A 5,638-nucleotide genomic window follows, 5' to 3' on the forward strand; every position below is an offset into this window, starting at 1 on the left:
GGAGAATTATACAAGTATCTATCTGTCAATCTATGGGGTAGGGGCAATAGTTATATTCGTTTTCCCAGTCAGCGATAATATTTAGGTTTCAAAATTACGTATAGTAAACCAATAAAGTTTATGTTTCCCCATATCTTCACTAAATAACATAAATATCCCAAAAGAAAACTAACTTCTCCAAATGCTGCTGTTTGCAACCACCTCTATGGATCATATTTCTGATGATTTGTGAATGAACGCTTGTTTGAGCGAGAGTAACAAATAGTATCGTATTTATAGAGCCGATTTTTCTTCTTCAATCAGCTATGAAAGAGTTAAGAACCCAGCATTTATTCCTATTTATTCCTATATATTCTGAATACTTATAGAGAACGGAGTCGACAATAGAATTTAATACGAGAAATCGGTTTAAAATTCATGTTATTAGACGTTTATGCATCACTTGCATCAGAAATTTATGAATTTATATTGAACATTTTGCTATTGGAAAACTCCGCAGTTTTAAGTCGTTTTTCTGAATAATTTACTTTAAAGGTAGTTGAAATTAAGTTTTCTATAAACTAAATAACAAATTATTTTTTCTTTTACTTTTTTATACCCTTCGCATTCGTGAGAAGGGTATACGAGTATATAAGTTTGTCATTCCGTTTCTAATTTCCACAATATAATTTTCCGACCCTATAAAGTATATATATTCTGGATCCTTATTGATAGCGGAGTCGATTAAGCCATGTCCGTCTGTCTGTCTGTCTGTCTGTTGAAATCAATTTTCTGAAGACCCCAAATGTCTTCGGGATCCAAATCTTCAATAATTCTGTCAGACATGCTTTCGAGAAGTTTCCTATTTAAAATCAGCTTATTTATATTTACATTACCCGTAAAAATTAGCTTTTTATTAAAAAAATATTTAAAAATTATTTAAAAATTCTTGTTCCAGAATTCTTCATTTGATGAAAATGATGTAAATGATGATGGAACGAAATATTTGTTTTCCTATACCCAATACTATTCGTGCATACACATTTGACAACGCATCGATAAGATTCAACAAATAATAATGAAAAATAATAACAAATATGCAAAACTGTATGAAAACAAACTCAAAATAAGTTCACACAGGCCCACAAACATATTTGTGCACACAATTTTACAAAATATTTAATATTTTTATGTATATTGTTATAGTTCTTATGATTTAACGATTTCACACTAATTGATGTTTATTTGAAATAAACAATGGAACTAACAGACAGGCAGTCATACATACAGAAGAACTTTGAACCAAAATAATAAACAAAATTAAAACTTAAAGATCCAAAACTCAGAACTCAGAAAAAATTACATGAGATAAAAATCTACATACGATTTGTGGTTTTTTCATAGGTGAGTGATTTCCCCACACAATTAATACATACTATGTATGTAATTAAACACACACCTACATATGTACATAAATAAATATTTAAATTAAACACAAGTATATTGCATACATATTAATAATTACATATCTTCCCAGCAGTTAAGCAAGTCTGATCAATTGGCTGACTCCAATTTATATATTTTGGGTAGTAGTGTAGAGAGAAGTCAATTGGTTACTTTATACATTCCAGGTAATCTAGCCTGAAGTCAATTATCTCTCTAAGTGTCTCTAAGTAATCTAGAGTGTAGTCACTTTAAACATTTATGTATGTATATTGTTCTGCACTTTTTTGTAGGTAATTCCTATAGACGGATATTATACAAATTGTGTTGATATAATTCTCATACAAATTATTTTCTATTTGCTTAAGTATTTTGACATCAAATGTAACCTAGCGTAAAGACAATTCTCACTCCAGTGTCTCTAATTACCTAGAGTGTAGTAACGTTTGAACGTACCGCACTTAAGACAGTAGTTATTTTACCCTGCAGAAGTAATATATTGGAAAGTTTGGACCAGCTATCAGACAGTCTCATTAAAATAACTAGTGACCCTAGAGTTATGTAACTAGTTGTCAACCCAAACTAAAGGTAAAATCACTAGTTCGGGACAGTCTTCTGGAACTGCTGGGTACTTACAAAGATATATATGTACAAACATAAATACTGTATGTATGTATTTAAACTTATTTTAGTAGTCGCATCTTTAGTTATAGGTATTTATTAGGGTGATCTGAACCAAATAACTAAAAAATCAAATCAAATATTATTAAAGAAGTTTCAAAGTTCGTAATTTAATATATGAAACATTTACACCAATTTACACACTCGTACTTTAGGGCCGCCCTAAGGTTAATATATATACATACATATATACATATGCATACATATGTATGTGGCTGGGGCTTCTTAGTCTTTATGTCAATTAATATAATTATAAATGTACGAATATGTACATAATTCAATATGAATTTTTTTTAATTTCTAAAATTACACAAGACCTTGATTTTTTCTATTCACGACTTTGGCAGCAAATGCCTGTAAGAATTGCCAACAATGTTAAAACAATTAAAACAGTATTTTATTAAGTAAGTAAGTAAGAGATAAGTTCAGCCTCGTTGCATTTATAAACTATATGGCCTTTAACCCCAATTATTTAAAATTAAAATCTTTTAAAAAATATTCTATAACCGAATTTTCAAAAATATCTATTATCTATCCAAACATATTAAGTCAATCAGTCAGTCGTTTGGTTAACGGTCCTCCTGTCCGTCCATCAGTTTGTTTATTCGTTCGTTCGTTTATTTATTAAATTACTATGGAATTAAATATGTACCAACACACATTTTTAATTGTCTCGCATTATTTGCATTTTAATTTTGTGTACCAAACTCTTTGTGAAGTATAAGTAGCAAATCAGAATCATGCATTTATTGTTTACGATTGGAACTATACTTAAAAATATGTTGGCTATACATAGATTATTCTATTATTTAACATTCTCATGCCGCACAAAAATCTGACCTCCAATAATTTCCATCACTACAAGTTTTATTGCTTTAATAAACTGGGTCAAAACTTCAAATAACTGGTTTCATTTGTGTGCAAATTTTCAACAACTCAGCTTGTAGCGGACGAGCCGAGTGCCGGATGTGAAGTGGACTTTAAAATTAACACTATAATCTTGTTCTTTTACACTATACGAGTACGAGTATCGGCACACTTGCCGCGCGCTGCCTGCATTATTTGAGTCAGACGTCATACGCAGAAAATTAATAATCTGAATTATATCAGACATCATTGTTGTGTATTTCAATTTGGCAATCGACTAAAGAATTTATTGGATCTGACAACACTAAAAATTCAAAAAAACTATAAGCTTATTTTGTGGATTTTATTTCAGGGTTGCGAGATTTTGCTTGTTGTCGTTAGATGCTAAACTTGATATAATATCGTGGCGTTATTTTAAATAGAAACAACGATTCTCTCTAGTATGTACATAATTATATATTTGTGTTTATACAAATTAAGAACCTGATTCAGTAAATACATATGTATTGTATATCAATTACCGTTATGACTAACATTTCAAATCAAATTGAAGATGTCGCAGACCAAAAGAGGCAAAGGTAAGTTCAATTTTTCTATTACTATTATCAGCTAAACTGCAATAATTGAAGTACATTCAATTATATTATCAGCCCAATTATGAATAAAAAATCCGCGGAAGTTTTTTTCCCCTTTTCCCATTTTCAACATTGAATTTGAGAATAGAGAACAAAATTCCCTCGGATTTTTTATTCATAATTGGGCTGTATATATATTTTAAATATAAATTGTTTGTATAATACAGTGGTTTGTGTTTCTTCTTAATAACATTCTCCAAAAAAACACACTGGTTCACCATATTTTGTTTCGATTTTTCATCACATTGCACAACAAAAATATTCAAAACGTTAAAACGGATATGTCTCTACACTATTTTCCAAATCCACCAAAGTTTCGGATCATTAACAACCATCTTACTATCGACAATGTGTTTGATTGCTCACGTATTCTATGGTCAATTCCTACAGTCTCCAAGATCCCATATTTTCGTTTACAAAAGCAGTAAAAGTGTTGGTGAATCATTATGTTGAAATAGTGGTCGATACTGACTACAGGACTCTTTCAAAATGTGTGAGTAGAAAGTATTATCCAAAAAACTCTCTAGGTTTTTTAACTTTATTGTAATAATTTGTGTGATCGTTATTAAGTCATTACTTGTAACAAGTTTTAGTGATAGTTAAGTAATGTCATATTTATAGAATAAGGCATTAATCTGCTATTGTGTAAGTAATGAATTTACCATTTTAAGTCATTACTTGGTAATGAAAGTTTGTACTCTATCCAAAAATGTATACCTTTTTTGCAAAATCACTGCAGAATGTTTTCCGGTGAGTTTTTGTACAAATTAACATTTTTATAACCTACACAACCATGTTGGGTTAGTGCTGATGTTAGTAACGTATAAAAATCTGCTCACATTCTGAATCGATTAAGCGATGTCCTTGTTATCAAACTACAGATCGCAATTATTTATTTTCTCATCAACTGTCCTATCTGAAATTAGTTAAGCTCTCATAAATATCTTAATTACTTACATATATACTGGGGTATTCAATTAATCGGGGTTCTGGTTTAATCGGTTAACCGAGCAAATAATTAATCGGTGTTTAGATATATTCGGTTAATAATCGGTTAATTTAAAATTATTCGATTAACCGAATAATGTCTATTTTAATTTTAAATTGAAAATACAACCACGAATTTTGTGTACAAAAACATAAAAAACAAACAAAACATAACAATTCAACCAAAAAATAATAGCAAATGTGGTATTTGAGATCCTTTTTGTATATACATACATTTGAGTTTTTTTAGGATTTTAGTGAGATCTTCTGAAATAATCTTTTAAAAAAAGAATATAATTTAATTTTTTCTTTTTCAACGATTTTTTTCTTTAGATTTAATAAAACTTGACTTGAAAAAACTCTCGCTGATTGTAGAAGTTGGAGAAATCGAAAGCATGATAAAGAATAGAATTAATAAAACTTGACTTGAAAAAACTTTCGCTGATTGTAGAAGCATGATAAAGGATATCCAATATCTCAGTTTTTTTTTAGTTTTTTCTAAGCATATCAAATCCTTTTTGTATTGTTTTATATTTTGAATACTTTTGATAGTTTCGTTAAGTTCTGTACATGTAAATGCGAACAAAATATGTCAGTTGTTAATCTCACTAAACATTTTCATTGGATGTTCGAAAAAATATATAATTTTAATTTGAAATTTGTATTTGAATTGAAATGGAAAAATTAATACAAAAAAATATGTTAAAGTGCAAAAAAAAGGAATTTCGGTTAATCGGTTAATCGACACAAATTAATCGGTTTATTTGTTATTTGAAAATCGGCAATTTTAAATTATTCGAACAGTTAACCGTTCAAAATTAACCGGTTAATCGATTGAATACCCTAATATATACATATGCAAACCAACTTCAGCACAAATAAGTTTTATATAAGCTCGCATTACCAAATTTAGTACCGATCGGTCCACAATTTTTCATAGCCCCCATATAAGAACCATCCTCGAAAATTTTAGTATCCAAATAAAATTCAGCACAAATATGTTTCATATGTATATACGCAAATCATCGCACCAAATTTTGTTACGA

This window comes from Calliphora vicina, chromosome 1 (genome assembly GCF_958450345.1).
Source record: "Calliphora vicina chromosome 1, idCalVici1.1, whole genome shotgun sequence".
NCBI lineage: Eukaryota > Metazoa > Arthropoda > Insecta > Diptera > Calliphoridae > Calliphora > Calliphora vicina.